We start from the raw sequence: 13,917 nt of genomic DNA, 5'->3' as shown, positions 1-13,917 counted from the left end.
TAAAATTTGAAAAATCCTAATTTCTTAAAATTTTCTCTAAATTTTGGTGTTTTTCACATATAAGCAATGAATTTATCGACCACATTTTTTCACTAACGTAAAGTACAATATGTCACGAGAAAACAATCTCATAATCGCTTGGATAGGTAAAAGCATTCTGAAGTTATTACCACATAAATTGACAGGTCAGATTTGAAAAACCGGGTCTGGTCCTGAAGGCCAAAATGAGCTTGGTCCTGAAGGGGTTAAAAGCTATAGACACCTTTGAACGTTTTGTGTTATTAACCCCTTCCCGCACCTTGCCGTTAATGCACGTCGAGGTGAGCAGTAACTTTGCGCACCTCGACGTGCAGTTACGTCAGTGCTTTGACAGTTAACCGCCGCGTGGCGCTACACCGCAGCGCCGGTTAACTGTGCATGGTGTCTGCCCTGCTCTCCCCGTTGCCGATCAGCGGCCCATCGCTGCTGATTTCGGCAGTTAATACCTTCGATGCGGCGGTCGATTCCGATCGCCACATCTAAGGAGTTTACCGGAGATCGGCAGCCCACACGTGAAATCACGGGGGCTGGCGATGGTACCCATGGCAACCGGACGCCAGACAATGGCTTCCTGGGCTGCCATGTACCGAAGCCTATGAGGACCAGCCGGAGGCCGCTCCTCGTAGGCTTCCTGTCAGAGTGACTGTCACGTCACAATGACAGTTAGAATACATTACACTACGTAGGTAGTGTAATGTATTCCAGCAGCGATCAGAGCTGCAAGTCTAAATGTCCCCTAGTGAGACAAAGGAAAAAAAAGAATACAAATATTTGAAAAAAAGTGTAAAAATAAAAGTTATAAGTGACAAACAAGAACTGCTTTTTTTCCTATACTAAGTCCTTTATTATAGGAAAAAAAATGAACACGTAAAAAAAAAGTGCACATATTTGGTATCACTGCTTTCATAACAACCCCAACTATAAAACTATAACATTATTTTTCCCGCACAGTGAACACCGCAAATAAAATAAACTAAAAACAATGCCAGAATCACTATTTTTTGGTCACCACCTCTCCCAAAATATACAATAAAAAGTGATCAAAAAGTTGCATGTACGCCAAAATGGTACCAATACAAACTACACCCTGTCCCGCAATAAACAAGCCTTTACACAGCTTTTTTGACTGATAAATAAAAAAGTTATGGCTCTCAGAATATGGTGACACAAAAAATAGTTTATTTTATAAATAAGTTATTTTGTAGCGCAAATGCTGCAAAATGTAAAAATAACGTTATACATATGGTATCGCCGCAATCGTATCAACCAGCAGAATGAAATATAATGGTCATTTATAGCCCAGGGTGAATGCTGTAAAAAATAAATAAAAAACATTGTCAGAATTGCTGGTTTTTGGTCGCCTTGCTTGCCGAAAAATGGAATAAAAAGTGATCAAAAAAATGGTACAAATGAAAACTACAGATTGTCCCGCAAAGAATAAGCCCTCACACTGCTCCGGTGGTGAAAAAATAAAAAAAAGTTCCGGCTCCCGGAATATAGCGATGCAAAATGTGCAGTGTTCCAAAAGCGGATAAGATCGGGCGCCATTTATCAGTGCGACACTGGCCACATAGCTGCGGATTATTTATTTACCCCATTATTATACCCTCTTATTATGCCCCTGATGTACTCTGCCCAGCCTACGTGTACCCCCACATTATAAACTGAAATACCAGCAAAACGCCAGAGCTACTACCAAGCTAAATCTGTGCTCCAAAAGCCAAATGGCGCTCCCTCCCTTCTGAGCCCTACAGCGTGCCCAAACAGCCATTTACGTCCACCGATATGGCATCGCCATACCCGGGAGAACCCGGTTAATATTTTATGGGGTATTTGTGGCACAAACTGAATCCTTTCGCGCACCATGACTTAATAGCATGTCGTGGTGTGGGGGGTGATGTATGGAGCGTCTCACGCACTGAGCCCGCGCCATATGCTGCGGGTGTCAGCTGTGTATTACAGCTGACACCCGGGACTAACGGACAGAAACAGTGATTGCGCTGTTACAGGAGCATGTAAAAATGACAATATACTGCAATACATTAGTATTGCAGTGTATTCTACCAGTGATCTGATCACTGGTTCAAGTCTCCTATGGGGATTAATAAAATGTGTAAAAACAAAAGTAAATAGTTATTATTAGTGGAAAAAATTAAATAAATATTTAAAGTCCAAAAAAAAAACCTTTTCACATTTTTTTCTCTAAATTAATGTAAAAAAATACACAAAATTGGTATCGCTGCATCCGTAAAAGTCCAAACTATTACAATTTACCATTATTTAACTCGCATGGTGAACGCCGTGAAAAATAAAGAATTTAAAACTGCAAAATGGCTGTTTTTTGGTCACCTTGGCTCTACCAAAAAATGTAATAAAGAGTGTTAAAAAAGTTGTATGTACCAAAAAATGGTACCAATAAAAACTACAGCTCGTTCCGCAAAAAATAAGCCCTCACACCACTCTATTGACGGAAAAATAAAAAAGTTATGGCTCTCGGAAAGCAAGGAGGGAAAAATTAAAAAGAAAAAGAAAAACATGGATCAATCTGGAAAGGGTTAATTACTTTCTAATGAAAAAGCATTTATGACCACATGTGGGGTATTGCCGTACTCAGGAGAAATTGCTTTACAAATGTTGGGCGGCTTTTTCTCCTTTATCCTTTGTGAAATTGAAAAAATTCAACATTTTAGTGGAAATAATGTTGATATTAATTTTCACGGTCTAATTCTAATAAATTCTGCAAAAGACCTGTGGGGTCTAGATGCTCACTATACCCCTAGATAGATTCCTTAAGTGGTGTAGTTTTCCAAATGGGGTTACTTTTGGGGGGCGTCCACTGTTTTGGTCCCTCGGGAGCTTTGCAAATTCGACATGACACCCAAAAACTATTCCAGCTAAATTTGAGCTCCAAAAGCCAAACAGCACTCTTTCCCTTCTAAGCCCCGCTGTGGGTCCAAAACAGCACTTTATTACCACATATGGTGTATTTACGTAATCGTGAGAAATTGTTTTACAAATGTTGGGGTGCTTTTTCTCCTTTATTCCTTGTAAAAGTTTAAAATGTCTACGTTTTTTCATCAAAAAAGTACATTTTTACCTTTACAGACTAATTCCAATGAATTCAGCAAAACAACTGTTTGGTCAAAATGCTAACTTTACCCCTAAAAAAATTCCTTGGGGGTGTAGTTTCCAAAATGGAGTCACTTTTGGGGGGTTTCCACTATTTTGGTTCCTCCAGTGCATTGCAAACGCGACACGGCACTGAAAACTATTCCAGCAAAATCAGAAATCCAAAATCCAAATGGCGCTCCTTCCCTTCTGATCCCTGCTGTGGGTCCAAACAGCAGTTTATTACCACATATGAGGTATTGCTATAATCGGAAGAAATTGGTTTACATATGTTGAAGTGTTTTTTCTACTTTATTCCTTGTAAAAATCTAACATTTCTATGTTTTTTCAGAAAAAAAGTTGATTTTCAACTTCACATACTAATTCAAATAAATTTAGCAAAAAAACTGTGGGGTCAAAATGCTAACTATACATAAATAAATACATATACTATAAATGAAGTCACTTTTGGGGGGTCTTTACTGTTTTGGCACCACAAAACCTATTCAAACCTGACATGGTTCCTAAAGTATATTCTAAAAAAATTAGGCCCCAAAATCCTCTAGGTGCTCCTTTGATTCTGAGGCCGGTGTTTCAGTCCATTAGCACGCTAGGGCCACATGGATATATCTAAAAACTGCAGAATCTGGGCAATAAGTATTGAGTTGCGTTTCTTGGGTAAAACCTTCTGTGGTACAGAAAAAAATTATTACAAATGAATTTTGGCAAAAAAAAAGGAAACTTTCTGAATGCTGTTTTTAATACTTTGAGGGGTGCAGTTTTCAAAATGGGGTGATTTATGGGGACTTTATAATATATAAGGCCTTTCTGAATGCTATTTTTAATATTTTGAGGGGTGCAGCTTTCAAAATGGGGTGATTTATGGGGATTTTCTAATATATAAGGCCCTCAAAGCCACTTCAGAACTGAACTGGTCCCTGAAAAAATAGCCTTTTGAAATTTTCTTGAAAATATAAGAAATTGCTAACGTCCTAGAAAAATAAAAGGATGTTCATAAAAATGATGCAAACATAAAGTAGACATATGGGAAATATAAACTAGCAAGTCTTTTGTGTGGTATTGCTATCTGTTTTACAAGTAGATACATTTAAATTTAGAAAAATGCAAATTTTTGCAAATTTTCTCTAAATCTTGGTGCAAATAAATATTGAATTTATCGACCAAATTTTTTCACTAACATAAAGTACAATATGTCACGAGAAAACAATCTCAGAATGACTTGTATAGGTAAAAGCATTCCATAGTGATCCTGTCCCCTCACACCTCCTCCAGTCCCTCTCCCCAGCTGTCACTAGTCACCTGACTAAAATATTTAACCTCTCTCTTTCCTCTGGTATCTTTCCCTCCGCTTTTAAACATGCCATTATAAACCCATTACTGAAAAAACCAACTCTTGACCCATCCAGCGCTGCTAACTACCGACCAGTCTCTAATCTGCCCTTCATCTCCAAACTCCTGGAACGCTTGGTCTACTCTCGCCTTATCCGCTATCTCTCTGCTAACTCCATTCTTGACCCCTTACAATCTGGTTTCCGCACTCTACACTCCAAAGAAACTGCCCTTACTAAAATCTCAAATGATCTCTTGGCGGCTAAATCTAACGACAAATACTCTCTGCTGATTCTTCCGGATCTCTCTGTTGCCTTTGACACTGTAGACCACAAACTCCTACTTAACATGCTCCACTCTATTGGCCTTAAGGACGCGGCTCTCTCTTGGTTTTCCTCCTATCTCTCTGACAGCTCATTCAGTGTGTCATTTGCTGCTTCCACTTCTTCTCCTCTTCCCCTTGCTATCGGGGTTCCTCAGGGATCAGTCCTAGGTCCGCTTCTCTTTTCTCTCTACACAGCTCCTATTGGACAAACCATCAGCAGATTTGGCTTCCAGTACCATCTCTACGCTGATGACACCCAATTATATACCTCTTCCCGTGACATCACCCCTGCTCTAATACAGAACACCAGTGATTGTCTGTCCGCTGTCTCTAACATCATGTCCTCTCTCTATCTGAAACTGAATCTTTCTAAAACTGAGCTCCTTGTGTTCCCACCATCTACTAACCTCCCTAAACCTGATGTCTCCATCTCTGTGTGTGGCACTATCATAACTCCTAAGCAGCACGCCCGCTGTCTCGGGGTTATGTTTGACTCAGATCTTTCCTTTACTCTTCACATACAATCACTTTCACGCTCCTGTCATTTTCACCTCAAAAACATCTCCAGAATCCGCTCTTTTCTTACGGAGGAAACCGCCAAAACTCTCATTGTTGCTCTGATTCACTCTCGTCTTGACTACTGTAACTCATTACTAGTCGGTCTTCCCCTCACCAAACTCTCCCCTCTCCAATCTATCCTCAACGCAGCAGCCAGGCTCATCTTTATGACCAACCGCTACACCAACGCCTCTAATCTGTGCCAGTCACTGCACTGGTTGCCCATCCCATTCCGAATAAAATTCAAACTTATTACTCTCACCCACAAAGCTCTCCACAGTGCTGCACCTCCTTACATCTCCTCCCTCATCTCTGTCTACCACCCTACTCGGGCTCTACGTTCTGCCAACGACCTTAGATTAAAATCCTCCATAATCCGAACCTCCCACTCCCGTCTCCAAGATTTCTCTCATGCTGCACCCGTCCTCTGGAATGCGCTACCCCAGACAATCCGATTAATTCCCAATATCCACAGTTTTAATCGTGCCCTTAAAACACATCTATTTAGACAGGCCTATAACATTCTCTAATCTGACTCCTTTCCATGGCCCTCCTTTTAGATTAGTCATCAGAATAAGATTCCCTCACACTCCTTCTCTTCATGTCCGTCATACACGGATACTGGCTGGTGACCGACTCATGCAGCTTTATGTTACCACCGCATGTGTATAAAAATGGCCGGACCATTGTACAGAACAAATACTGTTACACTTTGTGTCTCCCTTATTTCCTCATAGATTGTAAGCTCTTGCGAGCAGGGTCCTCACTTACAGTCCTCATTTACAGGTTTGAATTGTAAATGAACTTTGTTTGTTTCATGTTCCCTCTAAAGTGTAAAGTGCTGCGTAATATGTTGGCGCTATATAAATAAAGATTATTATTATTATTATTATTATTAGTTATTAGTTATTACCACATAAAGTGACACATGTCAGATTTGAAAAATCGGCTTCGTCCTGAAGGCCAGAACAGGCTCAGTCCTGAAGGGGTTAATATTATTATTATTATTCCATTCGACTGATTTTGGGGTAAAAATTAAATTGTTGTAACGTTTTGCTTGTACAGCCTACATGTATTCTCATACATTGCAAGCTGCTCTGTCCCATTCCCAGTCATCTGTGAATGCAGTACGCTGACGGCTCGTTTTTGAGCCCGTCTGTCTGATCTCCGGAGTACTCATAAATGCTCATTTTAGCTAAATTATGATCAAGCTAAATTATGATTAAGCAATTCTTTAATAAAGACCTATTGGGGAAATTATTTTGACCCCAATAATAGTAGAATGCAACTAAAAAAACAAAAAAAACCTTTCAAAGTTTCATCACTGCATATCAAAAGCCATTTACTTTTTTATTTTTACTTTGACATAGCCGTATGAAAGTTTGTTTTCGCGGAATGAGTTGTATTTTTTAATGGCATCGTTTCCGGGTACATATAATGTAATTAATCATTTTAAAGAGGTTGTACCACCATTAAATATCATATTCATTCCATAGATCATAACATTTTTACAATGTTTGCCATTTACATGCTGTTAAAAAAAATCCAGCAAAGAGTTATGACATTAACCTACATAGTATGGTGTCACCTGGTGATCAAAGTGTATAGCAATGTGCACATCCACCTACTGAGCTCGAGAGCTGGTGGACACACATGCTCAGTCACTCTTCCTACATCCAGTTCTCGGCATAGTGATCCTTTTTGACTGCAGAGCAACCAATAGAAATAGTTCCCTTCACATATACACACACGCATATACATACATCCAAACAAACACAAATACGTACTGTGACACACACAAATACATACCTTCAAGCACATATACGTTTTGTCTTGCATATACACATATATACATACACACATAGACATACTGTGACACAGACACACACATATATGTGAGAAAAAACTGAAATCCCGCCATTGTTTTTTGGGATTTGTCTTTATAGCATTTACCGTGCTTTATAAATGTCTTCACTTCTTTTATTTTTTATTTATGTTTTACAACAAAAACGTAAAAAAAAAAAAGGTTTTAAGAGGTGATTACTATAATGTATACACTTGTTTGATTCCATCTATATAAATTACTTTATTGTAACGTGTCTATGCAAAGTGTATAGTGGCCTCCTGCCACTCAAGTTCAACATATCATGGATCGGAATTATCGATGAGGCTATGTTCGCTGTTAACCCTTGAATGCCGCGATCAAAGCTGATCGCAGCATTCAAAGTGTATATGAGAAGGGGGGACTCCCCTTTGATCGCGTCACAGGAAATCCCTGTGATGTGATCAATGGCCATACCTTGTATGGCCAGACAGCCCAGAGTCCATTGAAGCACCCCAGGGCTGCCTAATCATATTCCCTGTTGTTAGGGCATACTGAGGTATGCCCTAACAACTGCCTGTGTATAATCAGTTAACAGGCCAATGTACTGGCATATAGATACAGTGAAGGAAATAAGTATTTGATCCCTTGCTGATTTTGTAAGTTTGCCCACTGTCAAAGACATGAACAGTCTAGAATTTTTAGGCTAGGTTAATTTTACCAGTGAGAGATAGATTATATAAAAATAAAAAAAAACAGAAAATCACATTGTCAAAATTATATATATTTATTTGCATTGTGCACAGAGAAATAAGTATTTGATCCCTTTGGCAAACAAGACTTAATACTTGGTGGCAAAACCCTTGTTGGCAAGCACAGCAGTCAGATGTTTTTTGTAGTTGATGATTTGCACACATGTTAGATGGAATTTTGGCCCACTCCTCTTTGCAGATCATCTGTAAATCATTAAGATTTCGAGACTGTCGCTTGGCAACTCGGATCTTCAGCTCCCTCCATAAGTTTTCGATGGGATTAAGGTCTGGAGACTGGCTAGGCCACTCCATGACCTTAATGTGCTTCTTTTTGAGCCACTCCTTTGTTGCCTTGGCTGTATGTTTCGGGTCATTGTCGTGCTGGAAGACCCAGCCACGAGCCATTTTTAATGTCCTGATGGAGGGAAGGAGGTTGTCACTCAGGATTTGACGGTACATGGCTCCATCCATTCTCCCATTGATGCGGTGAAGTAGTCCTGTGCCCTTAGCAGAGAAACACACCCAAAACAAAATGTTTCCACCTCCATGCTTGACAGTGGGGACGGTGTTCTTTGGGTCATAGGCAGCATTTCACTTCCTCCAAACACGGCGAGTTGAGTTAATGCCAAAGAGCTCCATTTTAGTCTCATCTGACCACAGCACCTTCTCCCAATCACTCTCAGAATCATCCAGATGTTCATTTGCAAACTTTAGACGGGCCTGTACATGTGCCTTCTTGAGCAGGGGGACCTTGCGGGCACTGCAGGATTTTAATCCATTACGGCGTAATGTGTTACCAATGGTTTTCTTGGTGACTGTGGTCCCAGCTGCCTTGAGATCATTAACAAGTTCCCCCCGTGTAGTTTTTGGCTGAGCTCTCACCTTCCTCAGGATCAAGGATAACCCACGAGGTGAGATTTTGCATTGAGCCCCAGATCGATGTCGATTGACAGTCATTTTGTATGTCTTCCATTTTCTTACTATTGCACCAACAGTTGTCTCCTTCTCACCCAGCGTCTTACTTATGGTTTTGTAGCCCATTCCTGCCTTGTGCAGGTCTATGATCTTGTCCCTGACATCCTTAGAAAGCTCTTTGGTCTTGCCCATGTTGTAGAGGTTAGAGTCAGACTGATTAATTGAGTCTGTGGACAGGAGTCTTTTATACAGGTGACCATGTAAGACAGCTGTCTTTAATGCAGGCACCAAGTTGATTTGGAGCGTGTAACTGGTCTGGAGGAGGCTGAACTCTTAATTGTTGGTAGGGGATCAAATACTTATTTCTCTGTGCACAATGCAAATAAATATATATAATTTTGACTATGTGATTTTCTTTTCTTTTTTTTATATACTCTATCTCTCACTGGTAAAATTAACCTAGCCTAAAAATTCTAGACTGTTCATGTCTAGACCCTCTGTGCTCGCTGCAATTTTTAAACAAATTTTTCAATAAAGTGGAAATTATTTATTTTTAAAGCCAGTGCTGGATCAATATATTTTTTCATTCTATTAATTATGATGATCGGTGTATGGTATAAAAAAAATAAAAAAAAAACACGAAAACTTCAGCAGAACTGCTTTTTTTTCTGCATTTTTGTCAAAATAAAATTTATATAAATTAAACGATAATGTAAATGTACCAAAAAAAAGGCACCTATATAAAGTACAACTCATCCTGCAAAAAACAAAGTCTCATACAGCTACAGCGTACAAAAAATGAAAAAGTTATGAGCACCTGGATGCAAAGACGGAAACATAAAAAAATTGTTCTGTCCTCAAGGCCAAAATTGGCCGTGTACTTAAGGGGTTAAAGGTAGGTGGAAGGTTCTTATAGGGAACTTGTCACTAGGATAGGAGCCACTAAACCACCAGTACATCGGTATGCAGCTGGGGTTTAGTGTTCCAAACCTGCCCACGTCAAAACCGAATGTTTAGGGAATAGTAAGGCTGGGTTCACACGTGGCGGAATTTCACTTAAATTCCGCTGCGGACACTCCGCAGCGTTAATCCGCAGCGGAGCCGTTTCTGCATTGACTTCCACTTCTATTTAGAAGTGTTCATTTAGACGATGCGTAACATTCCGCTGCGGAGCATAGGCTGCGGAGCGGAATTTGGTGTCCGCAGCATGCTCTGTCTGTTGCGGAGCAGTGGCGGACTCATGGCGGAATTTCTCCATTGACTTCAATGGAGATTCTAAGTTCCGCAATGAAGTCCGCAGCTGTCATGCACATGTCATGTGTGCTGCGGATGCGTCTTGCTTTTTTGCCATGACATTTCTTCATTCTGGCTGGACCTATGTATTTCTAGGTCTACAGCCAGACTGAGGAAGTCAATGGGGCTCCCGTAGGAGACGTCTGTAAATAGTCACTGTCCAGGGTGCTGAAAGAGTTAAGCGATCGGCAGTAACTGTTTCTGCACCCTGGACAGTGACTACCGATCACAATATACAGCAACCTGTAAAAAAATAGAAGTTCATACTTACCGAGAACTCCCTGCTTCTGTCTCCAGTCCGGCCTCCCAGGATGACGTTTCAGTCTAAGTGACGGCTGCAGCCAATCACAGGCCAAGCACAGGCTGCAGCGGTCACATGGACTGGCGCGTCATCCAGGGAGGTCGGGCTGGATGCCGAAAGAGGGACGCGTCACCAAGACAACGGCCGGTAAGTATGAAATTCGTTTACTTTCACTAGGGAAAGTGCTGTCCCTTCTCTCTATCCTGCACTGATAGGGAGAAGGGAAGCACTTTTCCCGCAGTCCGCAGCAGCTAGTCCGCATCAATTTTCTGCACATTTTGTGCAGATCCGCAGCCGTAATCCGCAACCCGGATTAGGTGCGGCATTGATGCGGACAGTTGCGGAGGAAATCCGCCACGTGTGGTCATGCCCTAAGTAAAGCAACTTACAAGTTAGGGCCTGTTCACATCACCGTTCGCTTTCCGTTCCGGGGTTCCGTCGGAGGTTTCCGTCGGGTGAACCCCGCAACGGAAAGTGAAAGTGAAACTACAGCTTCCGTTTCAGTCACCATTGATATCAATGGTGACGGAAACATCGCTAATGGTTTCCGTTCGTCACCATTCCGGCAGGTTTCCTGTTTTCCGATGGAATCAATAGCGGAGTCAACTGCGCTATTGATTCCGTCAGAAAACCGGAAACCTGCCGGAATGGTGACGAACGTAAACCATTAGCGATATTTCTGTCACCATTGAAATTAATGGTGACTGAAACGGAAGCTGTGGTTTCACTTTCACTTTCCGTTGCGTGGTTCACCCGACGGAATGGAAAGCGAACGGTGATGTGAACAGGCCCTAACTGAGATCAGTCCATGAGAGGAGTCCGACAGCATTGAGCGCATGAAGCCGGGGACAGTACACCTCGCTTCACTGTGCTTTGTGCAAACGGCTGATGCAACTGCCAGGCTGATCTCAGTAAAGTATAAGTTATTTTACTAACTATTGTATAAACTACCGGTTTTGACCTGGGCAGCTTTGGAACACTAAACCCCAGCTGCAGTACAACATTACGGTGGTTTTAGTGACTCCAAACCTTGTGACAGTTTCCCCTTAAGTAATATTTCAGGGACAAGGGCTCTAAGCTTAGGGCAAGGACCTCAAATGTAGTATTTTGTTAAATACTACATGTACCACATGCCCCACTCAAAAGGAAATGGGAGATTAGGGTGGTAAACAAGAGGTTCATGAATTGGTGTGGGAAGAACTGTTTTCGGTTCTCTGAGAACTGGACTGAATTCTTTGTTCACTTCCGGCTCTACAGTAGGAATGGCTGCACCTGAATGGGGGGGGGGGGGGTGTTGCTGTGTTTCGGGAGAAAATGGCTAGGAGTATCTAAGCCCATAAGTTTAAGGGTATATTTAGATGGTGTGGTCAATTTGCGGTTTATTACCATGTTTAACACAGAATTGTGCTAAGATAATGCAATTTTCCTGTGGTTTCCTGTGGGTTCTCCGTTCTGCTACATTTTATGGTTCTTAACCGCTATTTGACCACACCATTAGGGCTTCTTTGTTGCAGGATGAGTTGTATTGAACAACGGGATGACTGGTGGTTTTCATTGATAACATTTTAAGGTTAATATGACTTTTTGTTTACTTTTTACAGCTTGTTTTGGGAGATGAGATGGCCAAAAGCACAGCAATTCTTTAATTTGTTCTATAGTTGTTTTTTTTTTATGGCATATTGGTCGTTACGGATGTGACAATACCAATATTTTTTTTTTACATTTTTAAATATTTTTTCCCATAATAAAGCATTTTGTAAGGGAAGAAAAGTATTTTTTTGTTTTGTTTTTTTTCTTGGGATTCTTTTTCTGTAAACTTTTTATTTACTTTTTTAAACTACTCCATCTATGGGACTTGAACATGTGATCCCCAGATCAAATCTATAATATATTGTGCCTGTCAGTGTTACAGTGATAAGAAGCCTATTAGGCCATGCCTTAGGCATATGTATATGGCAGACTTGGAAGCCATTATTATAAGGAACAACTGCTCTAATGACGATATATATAGATCTCAAAGCAGAACAGTGAATAACAATTTTCAGGAGAAACATTTTCCAAAAGCCTGGTTACTGGAGCTCTAAAGAAAGCTTCCTCGCTACACAAGAGGAATGTCTTCAGCAAAGGAAACATGAGACCAATTTTAGTCCGGGACAGAAATGTTACAAAGATTTTGTCATGCAACTGACCTGTTCTCCTTAACCCCTTCAGGACTGAGCCTGTTTTGGCCTTCAGGACGAAGCCGATTTTTCAAATCTGACATGTGTCCCTTTATGTGGTGATAACTCCGGAATGCTTTTGCCTATCCAAGTGATTCTGAGAATGTTTTCTCGTGACATATTGTACTTTATGTTACGGAAAAAATTTGGTCGATAAATTCAATATTTATTTGTAAAAAACACCAAAATTTGAAGAAAATTTGCAAAAATTAGCATTTTTCTAAATTTAAATGTATCTGCTTGTAAAAGAGATAGTAATACCACACAAAATAGTCACTAGTTAACATCCCCCATATGTCTACTTTAGTTTGGCATCGTTTTTTGAACATTCTTTTATTTTTCTAGGACGTTACAAGACTTAGAACTTTAGCAGCGATTTCTCATATTTTCAAGAAAATTTCAAAAGCCGATTTTTACAGGGGCCAGTTCAGTTCTGAAGTGGCTTTGAGGGTCTTATTTATTAGAAAGTCCCCATAAATCACCCCATTTTGAAAACTGCACCCCTCAAAGTATTCAAAACAGCATTCAGAAAGTGTTTTAACCCTTTAGGCGTTTCACAGGAATTAAAGCAAAGTAGAGGTGAAAGTTACAAATGTCATTTTTTTTTTTACAAAATTCATTTGTAATAAAAAAAATTCTATACCACAGAAGTTTGTACCCGAGAAATGGAACTTATTATTTATTGCCCAGATTCTGCAGTTTTTAGAAATATCCCACATGTAGCCCTAGTGCGCTAATTTACTGAAATACAGGCCTCAGAAGCAAAGAAGCACCTAGTGGATTTTGGGGCCTCCTTTTTTTTAGCATATATTTTAGGTACCATGTCAGTTTTGAAGAGGTCTTGTGGGGCCAAAACAATAAAAACCCCCAAAAGTGACCTCATTTTGGAAACTACACCCCTCAAGGAATTTATCTATGGGTATAGTTAGCATTTTGAACCCACAGTTTTTTTGCAAAATGTATTTGAATTAGTATGTGAAGATGAAAATCTACTTTTTTTCTGAAAAAAACGTAGAATTTTTTTATTTTTTCAAGGAATAAAAGAGAAAAAACACCCCAACATATGTAAAGCAATTTCTCCCGATTACAGCAATACCCCATATGTGGTAATAAACTGCAGTTTGGACCCACAGCAGGGCTCAGAAGGGAAGGAGCACCATTTGGATTTTGAAATTCAGATTTTGCTGGAATAGTTTTCAGTGCCGTGTCGCGTTTGAAATGCACTGGAGGGAACA

This window comes from Rhinoderma darwinii, chromosome 1, assembly GCF_050947455.1.
Source record: "Rhinoderma darwinii isolate aRhiDar2 chromosome 1, aRhiDar2.hap1, whole genome shotgun sequence".
NCBI lineage: Eukaryota > Metazoa > Chordata > Amphibia > Anura > Rhinodermatidae > Rhinoderma > Rhinoderma darwinii.
This window is presented reverse-complemented; position numbering follows the sequence as displayed.